The 20,575-nt window shown below is 33.5% G+C and overlaps 1 long non-coding RNA gene and 5 other non-coding genes across 6 annotated transcripts; all 6 read left to right on the top strand.

The window, feature by feature from the left end:
* Window positions 1-13,664: 13,664 nt before the first annotated feature.
* LOC140005374 (uncharacterized) lies at window positions 13,665-20,220 on the top strand. Its single transcript, XR_011813216.1, has 2 exons — window positions 13,665-13,896; window positions 14,319-20,220. It is a non-coding gene; the product is annotated as an uncharacterized lncRNA (long non-coding RNA).
* Window positions 14,109-14,190, top strand: LOC113740520 (small nucleolar RNA Z267). Its single transcript, XR_003460515.1, has one exon. It is a non-coding gene; the product is annotated as a small nucleolar RNA Z267 (small nucleolar RNA).
* Window positions 14,311-14,403, top strand: LOC113740522 (small nucleolar RNA R44/J54/Z268 family). The gene has a single exon (XR_003460516.1). It is a non-coding gene; the product is annotated as a small nucleolar RNA R44/J54/Z268 family (small nucleolar RNA).
* Window positions 14,650-14,722, top strand: LOC113740518 (small nucleolar RNA Z267). Its single transcript, XR_003460513.1, has one exon. It is a non-coding gene; the product is annotated as a small nucleolar RNA Z267 (small nucleolar RNA).
* On the top strand, window positions 14,856-14,940 carry LOC113740523 (small nucleolar RNA R44/J54/Z268 family). Its single transcript, XR_003460517.1, has one exon. It is a non-coding gene; the product is annotated as a small nucleolar RNA R44/J54/Z268 family (small nucleolar RNA).
* On the top strand, window positions 15,318-15,394 carry LOC113740469 (small nucleolar RNA snoR122). The gene has a single exon (XR_003460469.1). It is a non-coding gene; the product is annotated as a small nucleolar RNA snoR122 (small nucleolar RNA).
* Window positions 20,221-20,575: the final 355 nt, after the last annotated feature.

Genomic DNA, 20,575 nt, shown 5'->3' with positions numbered 1-20,575 from the left:
AATGGATTATATTAGATTATTGGAAATTAATTACCCCTCAAGATTACTGAGAAAGAATAAACCCTCATTCCACAAGAGAGAAAGAAATCATGAGATTCCATTCCTCCCAGTCTCACCGACCAAACCTTAGCACCCTGGTTGTCGTCATGCCAAAAGTGTAGCACATTTAGTACTCTAGCGGTCGTAGCACTTGTAATGATAAACCATAATATGGACCACATAATTGACAAATAATTTTACAATTTTTGTTCAATTTTTGTGCGATGCACTACAGCGAATCCACAATCGTGATCCAAGCAACACAAATAGATTACTAGCCTACACTATTACCAATTAACCTATAAATAGAGGGACAAATATTAAAATTACATTTGAAAAAACTTAAATATATTGAGACTTGAACCCAAAATCTTTATTTTCATAATTAAATACACACTTTTCATAACAGTAGATTGTCAATTATAACTCAATTATATTGACTCGCCCAAACTCGCTCACTAATAAGTGAATTTAGGTATACAATAAACTTTAAATGGGTCTAATTAAATAGGCACTCAATTACACCCATTTAATTGGTGGATAGTGAGTTGAATCGGCTCATCCATTTAAATCCATCTAAAAATAATTATATATTTAAACTCAATTAGTGTTAATCAGATAAATTAAATTTCTTACCAATCTGATAACAATAAAATATCACTATTTCTTGTCAAACAACATGTCAAAAAAATAAAAAATGTAAAATTCAAGGAAACATAAAGTGAGTAATAGGGTATGCCTATACCCATTTATCAAATGGGTGCAAATGGACCGGCTCATTTTGACCAATTTATTAAATGGGTTGACCCAATTATAATCATTACCAAATTATAACCTGTCCAATCTAACCCAAGTCACCCATTTTGACTCCTCTACATAATGGGTATCAAATTACAATTGTATCAATCTTATAGAATCCCAAGTATTCCACTTCACAAGTGAAATTTATATTGCTCAACTGCATTATTTTTTTTAGGGTTGCTATCTTTGCGGTTTATGTAAAAAAATATTGAAAATTATCATTTAAATATAGTTATAAAACCCAACTCAGAACTCAACCCGAAGAGATGATCGGGTCACCGGTTCAGCAGCAAGTTGAGCAGTTCAACTGTGGATTGCACAATAGTTATATTATATAATATAATAATATATTTTAAATTACAAAAATAGTAAAATTTTAAAGTTGGCAGTTCAATCGGCGACTTTTTGCTGATTTACCAGTTGAACCGTCGAGTCATTAACTGGCCAGCAGATTTGTTGCTTCACTAATTTAATTAGCAGCCCAACTCGATTCTATGATCCGTTTACTGGATTGATCGGTTTGACCGCTGAACCAGGCCGGATTTTATAACTACGCATTCAAGTTTAATCTGACTAAGAGTGCCCCCTCTAGTCTCCTCATTCAACAAGATAGAATGAAAGCAAGAGATAGAATTTCCCCAAGTCTGACCGACCAAAACCCTTTTACTCCAGCGGTCGTAGTACTAGTAAGTATAGCACATTTACTCCGATGTTTGGTTGTTGAGCCGACTATTGAGACCTCAGCAAGTGTGAAACAGGGAATGACATTAATACTAGTAGACTAGTTGTAGCAGCAAATTTGACTCATTTATTTCTGCTAGAAAAATCTGCAGGAGTGATCTTGCCATTTAATTTCCTCTCTGTTAAGTACATTACACCTCCAATCCCAGTCCAACAAAAACCAAAGCACACTGCACAAGTCACAAGTAGAAGATATACCAAGAAAGGGTAGGGCAAGGCAAGATAACAAGCACATGGGTGATGTATGGGATGACTAATCAATGATAAGAGAGCTGTCATTGTTAGTTGTCATAAGTTGGAAGGAAAACCCAAGATATGTAGCATCCCCTTTTTTTTTTTTTTGTTTCTTTTATTTTAATCAAGAAAATGTTGTGATTGTGAAATTGGCAAAGTCATCTTCTCGATACACGTCTTACAAAATTAAAGTCGAGTAGATTGATTAACAGTGTAACAATTGCGTTCCCTTTCATTCCTACTCAGCAAACTTGACAAAAATCGTCACCATTTCAACCGAAAATATTCAGTGACAAGTTTCAAGCCTTATGAAAACTCTTAAGAAAAGGATGTGTCGGTCGAATTGTCAAGCAATACTGAAAAGTTAATAATAAGTATTTATAAGTATAAAATTAGTATTTCAAAAACATAATCAGTATTCTTTAATAATGTGTTGCTCTTGTGACAAATGCTGATTAGCACTTTTAACATTGTCAATTTTGAAACTATAGTAGAACTCCAATATATCTGGCCTTCATGCATAGACCACTTGCGGGTTTGAAAGAAAGAATAGTAGCTGCTCTCGGGTTTTAAATTGTGGCTAACTTGTTACTGACTGCTGATGCCTGAACTATGTAGAGTCTAGAATGTGAATATCAGCTTTGGTATTTTTCATTTCCAAAAGGCTGCAACCTTAGCTATGGTGCATGGCATGTGATGATTTTGAATATCAAACCCCCAAAAGCCAAAAGAAAGAACTAAGTTTAAAAAAGAAGAAGAAAAGAGTAAGCTCGTGATGATGAGCGGTCATACATCCTCCCGCATGAGCGGCTAGCCGCCCATGCCTCAACTTGAGCTGCCGCCTCTGCCTCTTTTTGGCTGCCTTACTGCCACTATCTCTTTTGCCATCGTCGGCAGGGCTGTTCCCTCCCTCTCTCTTTTCTATCTTTTGGACCTTTTTGGTTTTACCATATTCTTGGTTTATTACTTTCTTTTATTGCTGTATTCTTTTGTTTCTTTTCTTTATTTACTGTATTTCATTTCTGTGTTGTTTTTGTTTTCCCTTTATAATATTGTTTTTGATGAAAGATCTTTGGGATGTGCAACGTACTTTCATTGTAATTTTTTATAGTTTCGGGTAAGTATGACTCCAATTTGACCAAAAAAAAAAAAAAAGGTAAGTATGACTCCAAATTAATCCAGTGGTTACAATTAGAGCAAGGACCTATGTTAATTTTGTGACTAGTTTACAGTCAGTTACATTTGAGATTTGGTGGGTTAATTATAAACTTTTTTCTGTTCATGCACTCCTATGAAGTAAATATTCATTAACTAAAAGTGTAGACAATTCATTCTCCCCATTAATTTGCTCTCTATTTAGAGCTTTTCTTTGCTAAAAATTCAACAATGATGATAAATATTGTACAAAGTGCCATTGTGCATGCTTGTCCTAACGACAAAATAAAAAATAAAGGGAATAACAGTAAACAATATGACGAAGAAAGAAAGAATTGCTTGTACATTATGCAGAATAACAATATGTTCGATTCATCGTATCAATTGTTTTTCATTGTGGAAGAGCCAACATTCTTCGTGGTAAAATGAAAATACAAACGTGAACGTTTAATTGAAATCTTTTCTTGATGTAATTCAAATAATTCGTGCACATAGAGACACTAACTAACTACCAAAATTTTTCATAAGTAGTATTTTGTTTGCATCATAAATATGGATGTGAATTGACCAAGCTACTCGACTCGGGTTCGCAAGTAGCTAAATCAAAGACTTAACTGAACTTGGTGGTGATTGAGTTCAAGTGATTTGATAAGATAATCGAGTTGAGTTTAAATAGAAAAAAATTAAAACTTGAGTGCTCGTCGAATTTTTTCAAGTTTTATGTTTATAATATAATTTTAAATTATTTATTTTAAATTTATTAAATTTACTAAAAAAATAGAGTTTGAAAGCTTGATTGAATTCAATTAAGCTCAATTGAACTTGATTTGATGGAGTATGAGTTCGAACTCAACTTTGAAGAACTTGACGAGTTCGAATAGAGCATTATTTGAACTCGACTCGAATCGATAGTACTTCTAATTATAAACATGTTTTTCAATTACATTTTATGTTATATACGTTACACTACAAAAAGTGTAACAATAATTATTTCAAATAAGCTTCTTTTCAAACACTTTTACTATTTTGTGTGCATGAATCTACCTCACAGGAGCTTGTAAGTTTTAATTGAATAAAATGCAATCCTCAAGTCACAAAATTCAATTTCCATGCCCAATCTGGCAAGCATAAAAGTTCGTATGCATGCGTGAAAACCACTCAATAGCTAACAACCACAAAACAAGCTGGATCTTGTCCCCAACATTTGAAAAGTAATATTAGCTCAAGTTCAAAGTATACTTCCACATCATTTTAAAAAAATGAAAGTGAAAATCTTATATGGGAAAAACCTAGCATCAACGTCGATTTGCTTCGAGAAAGCCAACTTGAAAACGTAAATGGTTTTCTATAGGATCGCACGTAGGCCGTTGCCTATGTTATCAACTTTGTCATTTTGTTTCCAAATTTATTCGGCCTTTATTTATTTTGCAAAAATCCGAAAACGACCGATTGAAAAGAATCACACGTTAATGCACACGACAAATTCTGAAGATATGACAATTAAAATACTGAAAAATCTAAATTTCTTGGGCTGTTTTCAAGTTTCAAGTGGGGTCTTAGGCCAAAATCTGTTGTACATAACTTTTGCAAGATTGTGTCAATCTAATTATTGTGATTACCATCATCTCTGCCAAATGCCAACCGCCATTTGGTCTGTTGGTCACCACTAAAACTTATTTGATAAGAAAATGGACCAAAAAATAAGAAAAGTTTTCCACATAATGAGAAATAATCAAGGAAAAATAGAAAGCGCAAAATACTTTCAATTTTCAAAGTCATAGGAACAGCTTTATATACTAACCTAGTAAATAACTACCAATCCTTATAGTCGTTGTGAATTGTGTTTGTGATGCAAGTATATTTTTCAACAATTGACTTACAGGAAAGAGTTTTGAAATTCACGACTGGTAAATTATTGTTTATACTCTAATTTGCTTTTTAGGTTTATAATATTACTACAGGATAGTATAATTTGGTTGTTTATTTTCCTCGGTATACTAAAACAAACTAAATTTTGATGTGTTTCATTAAAGAGTTTGATAGCTAATTATCATTTGGAGGAAATCCCACTTCATTTTACTCTTGGTTGATAATATTTCCTACACATTTTTTGTTCTTCTTTTTTTTTTTTTTGCAATGTTTATCTCCAAAAAATAAAAAGATTCTCATAGTTTTATTTAGGGTAAATTACATGTAACTTCCCTGTGATTTTATTTATTGCCACATGACCCTCATAACATTTCAAAATATCCACTTCATCCCCTATGGTTTTACATAAAGTGAAAATTTAACGAAAAATAGCTGTATAACGTCAGTAGTTGAAATACCAATAGTGCCCTTACTTAAACGCTAAATTAATTGATGGATTAACCACCTTATATTAAAGTGTAGGGAGATTATATAGATAAATGCAAAAACTACAAGGGAGTAAAGTAGATATTTATATAAATTATAAGGGGATTGCATTGATAGCAAGATTTTATCACACGTGCTTTTAAAGCGCGTTTGGTATAAACGCTGTAATAAATTGTACATTCCTTTCATTTTCCACTTTACGTAAAACCATATGATGGTTATGTAGCTATTTTAAAACCTTAGGAGCCATCTGACATTCTGCAAAACTATAGGGAGTAATAAGTAAATTACCCTTTTATTTATTACTGACACGCAAAGAATGGAGATATAACCATGTAAGTACTCCATACTTGTTTTTGAGAATTAAGAATGATAAACTCAACCACAAATAAACTTTTCCAGAAGGAAAAGTAATGCAAGAAATTGAACCGTCTAATTTTTCAAATACATGAAATAGCTTAATTGCATGGTTCGACCTATGCAATATTATGTGTAAAGAGTGGAAGTCGTATACAAGATTGAAGGTGATTGATCCAACAACACAAGGAAACTTTTAAAAAGCTCTAGAAGAAGACCTAAATGGCATCTTCAGAAAACCAAAATTGAATAAATGGTCCTTAGACCTTGGTGCAGTACCTATTATATAACCTATAAAATAAACATTAATCTATATTATTTTGGTTTTCTTCACAGACACTTACTCCTTTCATTTTATTTTATACTAGTTTTGGTTTACTAGCATAGAATTAAATGTGTAAATGGCCATTAGGGCATGGTGCACCAATAATGTAACCTCTCAATGATCAATTTTTTTTTTTTTTGTTTTCTTTACAAACACTTACTCCTTTTATTTTAGTCCATATTACTTTTTGTTTCTTGGTAAAGAGCAATTTTATTTCGAAAAGAATCTTATTATATTACGGCCATAGAACGGCGGAACCAAGACATTGGAAAATTGTATGAATTCTGTTTCACCAATTCCCTCGCACTATGACTACTGTAAAAGCAGTTCCCGCTTTACATTTCAATTTTCAACCAATAATAAGTGTGCTTTCAAGAATTTGCTCAGAAAAAGAAAGAGTCTTGCACTCTATGTTTTCAGAACCGGACCGGATAATGATTCGGCCAAGGTCAGGGGTCAATGGGTTCGACCGGGGATCGATAGGGGTCGAACCGGATGACGTCATAAATAAAAATTATTTAAAAATTAAAATATTATATATATAATATCTAATAATATATTGATATTAATAAAGGTATATTCATATATATCTGATGTTTCAAATATATTTAACAAGAAAGTACAAAGAAATTAGAACAATCAAGTAGCAATTTATATTATTTAATAAATATTAACAAGTTTAGAATTAAAATTATGAATTTAATTGAAAAATAACATCAAATTTTAGGAAAATATTTATAAAGTATCAAATATTTGAGGTATATCAATAAGTTTTAACAATTTAGGGGGTCAAAACATAATATTAAAAAGTTTGAATTTTAAAAAAAAAATTACTGTTGAACCCGAAAAGCCGGTTTTTTCCCGGTCAAACCCGGTTTTTGACCGGGTTTTAAATTTCCGGTTTTTTAATATGACTCAGACCGGCTACCTGGCCGGTTCCCGGTTCGACCGGCCGGTCCGGTCCGAGTTTTAAAACAGAGCTTACACTTTCTTTTGACCGAATTTTATTGGAGCAATAGAATAAACATATTACCCTAATTTCCATGCCATGTTATCAAGCTTTTTTTTTTCTTTAGGTCACGATCTCAACATTTACTAGACTCAGTTTCAGTAATATATTCAAATCTTTAATATCAACCCTTACTAGAATTTCACTCTTTGACTACTCAAATTGTTTTAAAGTGAAGGAAATTTGTTACATTCAAATGGCTTTTCTCAAACTAAAGCTAGAATTTATACTTGTTTTTTTTAAAAAAAAAAACTAGAATTATTGTACATCTTATGGATTTTTTTTTTTTTTTGTCGGCAACGGTAGATGTCCTATAATCTAATCTAGCATAATCTAGGGGAAAGGGGTAAGGAGAGATAGTCAACTAAAACCAGCTACATATTGAGACAAATTTGAGGAAAATAGGGGTAGAACTCCTGATCTTCAACATCACCAAAGAGGATGATGATCACTGGATCAAATGGCCAGTGCCTACATCTTATGGATGACGACCCTTGAACTTTGAGGCTTTGGTCACCGTCAAATCCACGAAGAAAATCCAACAAAAGATTATAGAATGTGAAAGCTAGTGGTACTTAGCTTGACTTTTGCTAGTGAACGAACCCTCTTTTTCTTTTCGTATTTGGGGACAATCAAGAAAACATGGTTCCTTCCGTCACGGTGGACACCTTGACACTTGGTACAAGATGAAAATTTTCATGAGTTAATATAGAAAAGTTGTTTCCTCTCCCAGCAGAAAAAATGACAGGGAGAAAGAAACTTGTTACACTTCTTCTTCTTCTTCCTTTAGCTTTCTTGCCTGTCAGCATCAAAATTACTTTGAAATGGCTGTCAATGATTCTGGCTATTTTGCATAATTACTTTTAATCAAAACCAATCAATAGATAACAACCAGGAAAGACACACCTGACTTTGTCCCCATGATTTGATGATTGATGTGCCTCCAAAGTTGAAAGTATCCCAACACTAATTAGGCCAAATTTATCACTCTTGAGATCAAACTTTTATCTTGTAGAAAAATGTGATTTCTCAATTGCTTTTTAATTTTTCGAAGGGGCAGAAATTAAGCAACCACAATAGGAACGTGAATGGAAAATATATTTAAAAATAAATAAATAAAAAAATTTTCCTAGATAACAAATCTCAACCAGCCACAAAAAAAAATTTTTTTTAGTTCTATTATTGAAGGCCTTTCATGTTAGGTGTATTGATCCTGTTGGAGAGTTTTATAATCCATTTTGGGCACTGTACTGATGAGATTTAATTCATCATTAGATGTTAAGTAAGAGTTATCAACTTTTAGATAATTTTTAAGAGTTTTGTTCGTCCGATGATACGACAAAATATAATTGGATTAGAATTTTGAATACAGTACCAGGAAAAAAAAACTATGATATTTTCCATATTTTTATATTCATTTGAGGTTTTGCCTTTCTATGAGATTTCAACGTAATTATGAGTTGGTTGGAGGATTTTAAAATGTTAAGTTGTGAAGAAAAGCTAGCTTGGTAAGATATATCCTTTTGTTTTTTGAATCGTGGGCTTTTGCTCGCTTTTCGTTTGAACTGTCAAGACATGCGCACGCTTTGTTCGAATCACTTGACAGCGCATCTTCCAGCTTAATGCGAGCGATGCGCGTGCATAAATCTATTAGGTTTCTGCTTTTACTCCTGAGTTCAATCTTTAAAACCTGTAGTAAATATTTCTTTTGATAAATTTTTAAGAAAAAAAAAAAAACAAGAGGCAACTGCTAAAATGCATGTTGAACTTGAAAGGGGTAGTTTTGTCATTTTAATCAAAATTGCTATGCATAAAATATTTAAGTTGCGGCAATATTATTTGCCAAAAGAAAAAATATAAAAACTATCTTGACTGCCTCTAAATTTCTCATGGATTGAATACTTTTTTTTTTTATATAGGATTGCGTCTAACTCACAATTATGGGATCAACACAGACAAACCACAACTCAGTAATATTACAAACTCACTCACAAATCATGGGTTAAATAGTTAAAGACTACATTATTAGACTAAACAAGTCACATATAATCCTCCGAATCACATGTAAGTACACTGACATCTTACACAACTAGTACTTTTTTTGTCGTAACAGCATATGTCTAGCCTACTCCTACTCTTAAGGGGGCGGGGGAGGGGGGAATCTACTCTATGGGAAGTTCCAACTGAGTCGGGAGAACTTGACGGGAACTAAACCACCATCAGATCAAACAGGTACACCACACACCCGTATGAATTTAAGACAAACGTCATATTGAAACACATTGATAGGAGTCAAGATTTAAACCCTTGACCCACCCCATAATTAACGTGGTGGCCAACTCCTCTAGAGGGAGTTCGTTTCTAGACAACTAGTACGAGAATTGAGTTTATTGTAACTTCATAAATGAATCAGGGGATGCTGGGCATTGGGAAAGTACATGTTTGATTCCAAGAGGAAGTAAATGGCCTCTTCTCAATTGCATGGATATAGCCAATAAGGCCGTGTTAATTTGTGACAGTAGTCAGTGGCAATACCAGGTTCAGTGAATATTGTCATGTAACAAAGGTACATAATTAGTTGTGGCACAATGTACAATTTGGAAAGCAACTTGCTTTGCAAAACAAATTATTTTGCATTACTTGTCTGCATTTATCAGGAAGGCGGTTACCCCAACAATGTACTTTGGTAGCTGGATGGCATATGCCATTGAAGATTATGAAAGGGGACTATTCTGTGAAATTCAATGCAAACTTAGTGCATGGTCCTTATTGTAGGTTGCCTTTGGTGAAACCTTAGCCAAATTTGGAAAAAAAATTAAATGTGGTAAAAATGTACTAGACAACATGGCGCAATGACAAGTTGATACAATGATTTGCAAAACCACCAATCAGAACAAGTTTTTAGAGTGGTGAAGTATAATTTAAGTTTCTGATTAATGAAGATTTCGGTATGTATGTTTCTCATGAGCATTAGTTAACAAGAAATTCTTGTGCCTTTTTTATTGTTCTCTATTTTACTCGGGTTGATAATTGGCACTTGGCCTCCTTAGGTCACCACCTAGCTTGGTGGGGTGGGAGACAAGGGTTCAAACCTTGTCTCCCACCAAAATGTTACATTTAAGTAGTTTGCTTCAAAAAAAATTCAGGCGGGTGTGTTCTGCACCCGTTTGATCCGGTGGTGGTTCAGTCCCCTCCGGGTTATCCTTGGGCCTCCTTAGGTCCGCCCCCTCCCCCTTAGTGTAGTATAAATTAGGTTATACAACTATTGTCGTCTGCGAAAAAAAAAAATAATTGGCACTTGGCAAGGAACTTCTACTTATTGTTCCGCTCAATATCTAAATAGTAGATCTTTTCTCATTTTAGTTTCCTAATATTTTTTATGCTAACTTGAAGTAAATAGTAACACCCGATGTTTAATATGTTCGCAAGATAGAACTATGTATGAATATTTGGTTTTACATCAAAGAAAGTCTATGAAATATGCAATGATGAACCAATACTATCTCCCTCATGTCCAACTGTGTTGGAAGAAAGAAACATACAAGATAGCAGCATGACTTTGGATTCTACTCTCAAATCTTCTCTTTCACTTTGTAAAGTTTGGAGATTCCAAATGGGGAAAAAAAAAAAAAAGCACGGACAAAATTGTTGTTGACGTATTTTAAACCAAGCATATTTAGAATTTCAATAGTTTTAAAAATTGATTTGCTATTTGGTATCATTGTTTGTTTAGAAAATAGAGTTGAGTCATATTTTGATATTATAATTAAAATAGAATTTGTAGTTATGTTTCTCTATCTAAACACTTGGAATCCTAGGTTTGTAGTTGAGAGAAATTAATGAATTGAAACAGAATATTTTTTTTCCTCCCGTGCCTTTTTTGATTGTTTATTATTTGTAAAATTTTAATATTTGTTTATTATTTATAAAATTTTAATGTTACTTCCGCTGCGTAATTTTTTGTACTAACCATTGTTAATGTTTTCCTTTTATTTCCGTTCTTGTTTTTTCTTCTCTTTTTTATGATGGACATTATTTTACAACTTCAAAGGTGCCACAAATTTTGGTTTTCTTTACCAACTCAACCTTAATTTGTGGAAGTTTGTCTGCTAATCAAAACGTAATAATAGCGGACAGGACACAACTCCTTAGACCAGGTGCCATTAGATAAAAGCTTCACGTGCTAGTCTTCTTTTTTTGAACCAAGAAGAGCAAACCAAATTTTCTGTAGTACGAAAAAGTTGGCCGACTCCCTTACGCACAGCCTAGAAGATACTCCATCCGCCCCACTTTGATAGTCCTGTTTCTTTTTTTCACACAGTTTAAGAAATAGTAGTTAACTTTGTTGGAAAAGTAAATTTAGATTGCTATTTTTCTAAAATACCCTCACATTAAATAGAGTACAACTTTATGGGAATTTGAATTGATGGTAAAAAAAGGATCAACTCTCATTAAATGGGGTAGATTTATAGTAACAACTACTTACATTGAATAAGGATATTTTAGAAAAATTAAAATACAACTACATTTTTCAATTGGAAAGTGGATTATAATTTAGGACAGATAAAAAAAGAATACAGGACTATCAAAGTGGGACGGAAGGAGTAATTAGATAACGAAAGAACATTACGGTCGTTGGGTTGATTAAACACATTAATATTTGTGCATAATGTCGGCTAAAGTTGTATTCTTGATGGTGTAGCTTTAGAAAGACTTTATGATGTGGAATGCCAGTATTATATGTTTTTCAGACTAGACAATGCTACTTTACTTTTTAGATTTCTATATTTTTTTATTAGCTCTAATATGTATTCTTGAACCAGAAGAGAGGAATCAAAAAGATGTTTTGCGTCTTCTAAAAGCTTTCTTTTTTTTTTTTTTTTTATTATTGGGGGTTTTTCTTTTGGGCGTCTAACTGCTTGTTGCTTTAAGCTCCCTCTCGTGTCTGTCATTTTTCCACCTCACGACGAATCATTACACTATACATATATGAGTCGGAACTAGGGGTTTTGTGTGGGTCGAATATAGATGTTGTATGAGCGTGTAAACGAATGAAGTTCCTGTTTGATAACTCAGTTCTACATTTTAATTTAATGGATTCAAATCTTAACATATTCAGATTATTTGATAACAAAAAATTGAACGTCTGAATTAATTAAGTGGCACTGAATTTTTGAGGCAAAACTTGCTCCCAAAATTAAGTGATAAGTTATTCACTTATCACTGAATGTAATATGCACTCAAATATATTAGATTTAATATTTAATAATTCAATAATTTAATAGATTCAGACTTTAGACTTTAAATTTCAATTTTCACATTTCAGTTTTATCAAACGCACCTGAAGTTGAGCACGAACTCGACTCCTAAAATTTTTGTACTTAAACTCGTCGAGTTTCGAGAGGTTGAAGAGCTCAAACTTGAGTTTGTTCTAATTTTAACTTGTACTTGAACTCGAATTCGAGTTTAATCAAGTTTAATTGAATTTAGATAATATAATTAATGTCTTACTTAATATTAAACAAAAGATATGATAGATATTTTAAACTAATCACTATAAAAGAAATTTAAGATATATCGAGAAAAGCTCAAACTGAATCCACAAGAGTTCGAGCTCAAAAGCAAACTCAAGAATATGTCGTTTAAGCTCGACTTGTTTGTACGCCTTTAAACAAGTACACCTAATTCGTATAAGCCTAATACTGCGTACTTCTAGATGGAATGGAAAACTTCCAAGGTCTAACACTTAAGGTTGATGGATTCGGGACTTCGTAAGCTCGTACTAACATCCCATGGATTTGCTCGTAACCTAATATCTGGGCCGTCGACAGAACAAAGAATTGTAAAAGAGCCCACTCAAAAAGGGAAGTTAATCACACATCATTGGAGCCAACCCAAGTTCAGCTATTAGGCGTTGAGTGAAGAATTACTCCTTAGAGGGGCCATCAAAAGCCCAATACTGGATACTGGAAACAAAGGTCCAATGTTCAAGCTGAATTGGGCTTTTCCAGTTCACATGTATCTTTGCGATGTGGATTTCAACTTCATCCACCCACTCCTCATCAAAATTACTCTTATTTTGTTCCTCTTCTTTTCGCTAGATAAGTATTTTCCTTTTGAATTTTGCTTTTTTTTTTAAGAATTTGATACAAATTGGTTGTAGAAGAATCATTCTTTTTTTTTTTCACAAAAATAGAAAGCTAGTTGGATCCCCCCATAAATCTTCAACAATATATATTGCTTCCACATAATTTCATAGTGTATCAAGAAAGATTATTATTGTACTTTTATTGGAAGAAAAACTTTCTGCAAAAGTAGCTAGAACCAAATGTGTCGAAACACGAATATACAATCAACTCTAGGCAATGGTAAGCAGGCTTAAAATATATACTAATTGATAGTGCTTAGGGTTCATTACCATTTTTATCATACTTATAGTCGACTAAAAATTACCAGTAATATTTTTTTTTTGAAAAATACCAGATTTGATCACTAGGGAAGATTACTTCTAATTGCTTTGAGAAGCAAATGCTAATCTTGAATTGATCTACAGCTACAAATGTGATTTGCAAAATTTTGCACTATAAAACTAGTAGTATTAATTAAAGTAAAATTGTAGAGCTGCGAAAATACACTCATAATGAAAAAGAAAAATGCAAGCGGAACAAACCAAAATACCATCAAATGAAAGGATCTCTTTGCAAATTTGCGGTTGTCCTCCTTAACCCTAATTTCGAACTCTCTGGAGTCCCCAGTGTCCAACCTCCAGTATATATATATAGCCCCAATTCTTTTGTCCCTGATAAACCCTAATTTTCCTAGCAACCATTCTTCTATGCTCTGTCTCAATTATTTGCCGAAATTGTAATTGTTCAGCTATGTAAGTGAGATTTATCGGTTTTTTTGGGTACTTTTTTTGTTGCAAGTGATGATAAGACTGATATATCTAACTCCTTTTTCGCGGAGAAGGGTGAAATTGCATTTTAAGGAAATCAGAATCTCTGATGCGTACTTTTACTTTTGATCTTTCGCCAAGAAAAAGTACAAAAGGGTTTTTTCTTTTATTTTTTCTCTTTTTTGATTCATGTTATGCCGATGCCAGTGATGGTGTTAAATATACTTTGAGTTGCTTTACTCTGAAAAGAATTTAATTCTGAGGCTGCCAAGGCATTTTTCAATTTTTTTTTCATTTTCTTCCCTTCTTTGTTTTAGATTTTTTGGCAATTTTGTTGTTTTTAGCATACTTTTTGATTTTTTGGTTTTGCTGCATAGATTAATGCGTGTTCATTTCGTGAATGCAAGGGATGATAGAACAGACAGGGACATCAGAACTCCTTTTCTGGAGAAAGATGACTTGGTCTTACAATGGGAATCTCTCTGATGCATCTTTTTTTATGAATTTCTGCTTTCTGATTTTTGTATTTACGTTTAATAGAGCATAATAGTCTCAAAAATAATGGTTTTGAGCATGATTTAGGTGTCTGATTGTTTAGTTAGCTTTCATAAATCGCCTAGTTTAGAAGAACTCTGACTTGGAGTGCATCTACTATAAAATTTTGTGAATTTGTTTGATTAGTTGCTTTTCCAGCATTGGCGTATAGTGTTGCCCTTTTAAATGACTTGAGGGTTTTAGCTAGTGCCCAGGATGGTGTTAAATATACTTTGAGCGTTTCTACTATGAAAACAAATAAAATCTGAGGCACAATCTTCTGTTTCTCTTAATTGTTTAGATTTTTCAGCTGCTGTCTGAGCTCTCATTAATGTATAATTTTTGGTTAAAAGTTGATTATGCTTATGATGAGGTTTAAATTGTAAATTTGACTTCTGTTTGAATGTGTTAGTGCAAGTGATGATAAAACAGACAGGGACATCAGTACTCCTAGTGAGAATGGTGATTTGTCGATGGGAATCTCTCTGATGCATTAGTAGAGCTTTTGAAAGATTTTTCACTGGTTTTCTCGTTGTGCATGGGATTTGTGCAATTAAAAGATAGGCCAATGCTTGAATTTTGAAGCGTCTTCTTGTTTCATGGTTGCATTTATAACTTCATTTGAAAAAGTGCCCTCAGCTTTCATGACAGCTTTTTGTTTATGCTGAGGTTCCAAAGTTGAAATTGCCAATGATGAATGTTTGCAATATCATGATTTGGCATATTGATTCTGGAAACATCATCGCAGGCTGAGGCTCCTTTTTTTATTTCTTTTTATTTTCAGTTCTGTTACTTTTCCTTCTTTACACTGCCCTATATATTTTGCTTTAGATCAAATAAATGATGTTTTTTCCGTCGGAGAAATACTGGTTTGCCAATGACGATTATATATTGCATGTATTATCAGAAACTAGGTGATGATAATTAAATTGTCACTACCTCTGAGGCAAACTAGCTTCTCTTTGTAAAATCTGCTGTCTGCTTTCTTTCCCCTGTTTCAATCTGGATCTTCCTACTTGTTTCGAACTTGCAGTTTGTAGTCTGTAAACCACATTTCTCTTTTTTATTTTTTATTTTTTATTTTTTTTGGGGTACAAAACCACATTCATTTCAAGCATGCACCAAATCAGTTGAAATTGAAGCAGCACTTTGTTCTGTAAATCAGTTTGTGGTTTGGTCTAATGTTGGTAACTGGTTGGTAGATACAATATAATCAAGCACCAGAGCTACTATTTCTTGGTTTGTCTTTGCTGTGCATTGAATTCCAAGTTGTATACTGGAATAAGAGGGATGAGATGTGATTTCACTAGCTTTGAGACAAACTTTTGCTTGTGCTGATTTTGGGGCTGCGGCTCCTATGCTAAAGTTATTATTACATGACAAGTTCCTTTTTAACTAATTTCAACCTCCTGCTACTGGTGCTTTTCTCTTTAATCTCAATGGACAATTTGGTAACATATAAAAATGAGAAGTTATACAGAACCTAAGATGGTTTTTCTTAGAATGAATTATAGTTACAATATCTCAGATGAGATATGTGACCTGTTGTTGCTCTAAATGTGGAAAAGGAAAGATAATCTATTTTTGAGACAACTTTAACGTCAATGCAGAGAGGCTGTTATTGGCAAAGCTTGTTTAGTCATCTAAGACTATTGGTTAAGCAACTTAGACTTTGTACTTCTTGTTTCTAATTGATTACTTAGTGTGTGCCTTGTTTGCTGTTTCGTTGTCTAGACTTGTCTAGGGCAATGAAAAGCCTGATGGTTACTTCTTAAGGATATTTGTATATAGAGCATCCTTCAGCTGTTATTCCTTGTAGCCTTTTTAGGTAAAGCTCTTTCACTCCTTTATATGACCATCAGTTAAGCAACTTAGGTTAGTGTGCCTGTTTTACCCCAAGTTGCATGTGGTATGCTTGCGTTTTGTTTAATCTAGACGTAACCTTAGGGTAATGAAAAGCCTGATGATTACTTCTTAAGAACGGAGATTTGAATGGTGCTACTTGTTGTAGTCTAGCCAAAAGCTGGGCTCCAAAGGCATCCAATGTAATAAACATTTCTAAAGGAAAATGAAGGCTATTAACTTTGCATTCGGCTCAGTCGTGGTTTTAGGTATCTAATGATATCCTATTAAAATTACTTTGTTTTGTTTACTAGTACGCCATTGCTCTTGCTGTATTTGCTTCTGAAATTTGAATTATGTATGCAGCTATTTAGCATCTTTGACATTCTTTAGATAGCTATATAAGCTGTAAACGAGTCGAGTCGAATCGAGTTTTGGTCTAATTGATCTGAGTCTTGATTTAGTTTTATTAAATTCGAACTCGAACTCGACGAGCTGTCAATTTAAAGTTCGAGCTCGAAAAAATAAAAAATAAAAATTTTATTTTTAAAAAAATAAATAAAATAATATTTTTTCTTAATAAATAATAAAATATTAGAAATATATATGTAATTTTATTATTAAAATAAATAAATATATATATACACACACACACATACATACATATTCGAACCCGCGAGTCAGACTTAATATTTTTGAGTTTGAGCTTGATTTAGTTATTGAATTCGAGTCGAGGCTTGACTCGAGCTGCTTAACTCGACTTGAATAGCTCTCGACTTGAATAGCTCGTGAGTGGTTCGATTTGTTTGCAGTTCTTGCCATATAGTTTGCTGTCAAAACTCAATGACTAAATTTCTTGATGGGAGCCCTTCGGGGTTCGGTTCCGTGGTTGTAGCCCAGTTGGGTGAGAGCCACGTCCAGGGATCGAGTCCCCTGGTTTACCTGGTCGGTGATGTTGGGCAGTCTCTCTCGGTCACGCAGTGGGATTAGTTGGGTCGTACGGTAATCAGTCCACCGACCTAGATACCCACTGTGTTGACAAAAAAAAAAAAAAAAAAAAATTTCCTGATGGGAAGGACGAATGATGGAGTGTTCACTGTGTTGCCATAAATATGTAGCCGTGTATAAGAAAGAATTCACTGGGCTTTGATTTAATGGCCAGCAGGGGCTTCCTAGAGCTGCGTCTTGCATCTTGCACGGATGCCGGGAATTCGAATCGCGCCTAGCGTTTACAAGGGAAGCGTGGTGCTTTCTTTCCTAAAAAAAAAAATTTTCAGAAAGTTGCATGAGTGTGACTCAATATGATGCTGGCTATACCCAGTCGATCTGGAGGTTGGATCTCTTCCTTTGGCCCCCCAAATGTGCCAAGTTAGCAGGGATTTCTCCTTCCCTCTTAAAGTAGGACTAGACTATTGCGGTTGCTGTTTCTTTGTTTATTTACTTATTTTGTCATCATGGGCAAGAATGAAAACGTTGAATACTTAATTATAATAGTTAAAGGGATACTCAAAGGTAGTACGGTTTACCTATTTTGTGCTCAGTATATGTGCACAGGTTATAAATGACCAAAAGAACGGTGATGCCAAAAATAGAATAGAAAAGAAAAAGGAAAAGCCACTGGTTTAAGACATCAAAAGGAGTTGTGATGACATACAAAAAATTCTGATCAATAAGTGAAACAGGTAAAATGAATTAACAATCGATCGATGCATTCATTGGATAAGCTTTGAGGGTTAATAAATGACACGGGATAATCACACTAAACTGAGGATCTTTCCATTCAATACGACTCTCTAGAATCATAATACCTTGTGAAGTGAATCTGTACATTTTTTTTGAGTAAATTTTACATACATTCACAGTATATATACTATCATCGTTTGATTCATAAAATGTGTTTAAAAATTGAATTTCAAATTCAATTTTACATAGTTATTATTCATTTAACGTTTATAATGTATATACTATCAGGGTAGAAAAGATTAATATTTTTTTCCTGTTGAAAAGTTATAACTTCCTGTGGGTGAGTGTATAAATTTGCCTTTCTGTAAAAGGGTGAAACTTAAAAGATAGGCTATTTAGCCTCTTTAGGCCCCCATTCTTGTAATTAGAATAAAATAAATTATATAATTATCATCGTCTTTCAAAAAAGAAAAAAAAAAGTGAAAGGGTGATACATATATATATATATATATGTGTGTATATATTGAAACAAAAGGGTGATACTTAAAAGATACGTGAAGTGAGTGCATAAATTTACCTCTCTGTGGAAGAAGTGACACCTAAGATACTTATTTCATATATGCTTTATTTGTAAGTGCACTGGAAAGACAATAATGACTTCGTCAAGTGCCTTATCTTTATCTAATTTCTGGTGAACGTTGGCATGCCATCTGGAACCAACCTATAGTCTTTCAACCATTTTTAAACTGTGCGAAGAGTTGAAATCTAAAGCTGACAACAGATCCCGTTGTTTCTTTTTATCCTCTAGAAGGAGCTCTTTCTAGATTACACTTCTAGCTCTCAAAATCTAATTGGATTCTGGATTTCCTTTACCTGGGATAATTTTTTTTTTTTTTTTTTTTATCCTTGCCACTTTTGTTCCTTGAATTATAACCAGTTGGTATTGTTTCTTGTTCTTCTTCATTAATCCAGAAGAAAAGGGCTAACATTTTTTTGTGTCCCCTATCTTTTTCCCTTGAGCTTCTACATATTTCATCAAAGCTAATTGTTAATCATATCTTAAGATGCAACATCGTTTCCTGTGATGAATCTGTAACAATTTCTTTGAATCATTTTAGCTGAGGCCAATATCAGTACAGAATCTTGCAAGATTTTTGAAGCATCGTTTCAATGGTGCTCTTCTCATCAAGCCCCTACCCAGAAAGGGGGAAAAAAATTAGGCACCCCACATGGAGAATAATCATATTTGGTAGAACCATTTTGCCTATTTTCTTTTCTGGGAAGGCTGTTCTGATTTCCCAAGAAAAAAGGGCCAGTGATGCATGCATATGTTACACATGTTATGACGTAACCATATGATTATGTTTAACATCATCGCAGCAACTGAGGCCCTCAATTTTTTTTTCATTTATTTTCTGTTTGCACTTTTGTGCTCTAATTCACCATGTTTTGGCTGATTTGCCTGAAGTAATTTGCTTGAATTTGCCTATGATGAGCAGTTATTACTGCACAACATTTCATCAGAAATAACCATGATGATATGTGATTTTCACCACCTCTGACTTCTGAGGCAATTTACTTCTACTTTTCTTTGGCTGTTTCCCTCTCCTGTTTTAACCACTCATTCTGGAATTTGGATACGGCTGGTATGAACTTGCACATTTTGTTCTTTGTAAACCTCAATTCTTTTACATATTAAGACAAAAACCGGGTACTAACAAATTATTGATCTTGTCTATGAGGTGAAAAAATTGTCCCATGTATTACAGATGAGATTAGTTGTTACTTTTATGAGTGACCTCCACAAAACATTCATTGCTGGAGATTATTCACACTACTAATTCTGGTTTTAGGATAAACACCCCTGCATGCAATCCTTGTTTTCCTTGGCTCTTTTTTATCTTCTTGCTTTCTTACTTGTACCAATTCTGTAATTTTTTTTTTTCCATAAAACTTCTAAACTGAATACTCGATTTCAGTAACCTGTAGCAGAAGTTGGCTTTTATATGCAAACTGGAAATGTGATTAGTCCATATGACAAATAGATTAGAGTGAATTACAACTTGATTTTGGACTGTTTAAATTTCCATATGGTTTTTGTGTTTTGTAATAATTTTATTCTACCTCATCGGATTGTGAGTTTCCCTGTGATGAATTTGTAGCATTTTCTTTGAATCGTGCACAGTGGAATATATGTACAGAATTTTCCAAGATGGTTGACCAAGAAATGCACTCTGGTCTGTTCTAGCATATGATTTGGTAGTACTATTTTGCCTACTTTCTTTTAATCGGCCATGAAACAATTGCCAACATTTAATTTTCATTCTATTTCCTGTTTGCACTAGTGTGCTCTATTTCACCTTGATTTGCCTAAGTAATCAACCTGATTTTATTACCAAAATCTTTAAGGTATAATATTGCCTCCACCGGTTAAAGGTCCTGACTCTGTTAGTGGCACTGGTACTAGTCATTCAGCTAGGATCTTCGTATGAATGCCCCTTGCGGGCAATTTTTGTTTTCTTTTCCACTTTTGTCATTTTGCTTTGTTCTTTGCACCAATTCTTTAAATTTCATAAGTATAACTTCTAAACTAAATGCTAGCTTT

The sequence above is a fragment of the Coffea arabica genome, chromosome 4c, assembly GCF_036785885.1.
Source record: "Coffea arabica cultivar ET-39 chromosome 4c, Coffea Arabica ET-39 HiFi, whole genome shotgun sequence".
NCBI classification, from domain to species: Eukaryota; Viridiplantae; Streptophyta; class Magnoliopsida; order Gentianales; family Rubiaceae; genus Coffea; species Coffea arabica.
The sequence above is the reverse complement of the archived record's forward strand: the minus strand, read 5'-3'. Positions and strand labels throughout refer to the sequence as shown.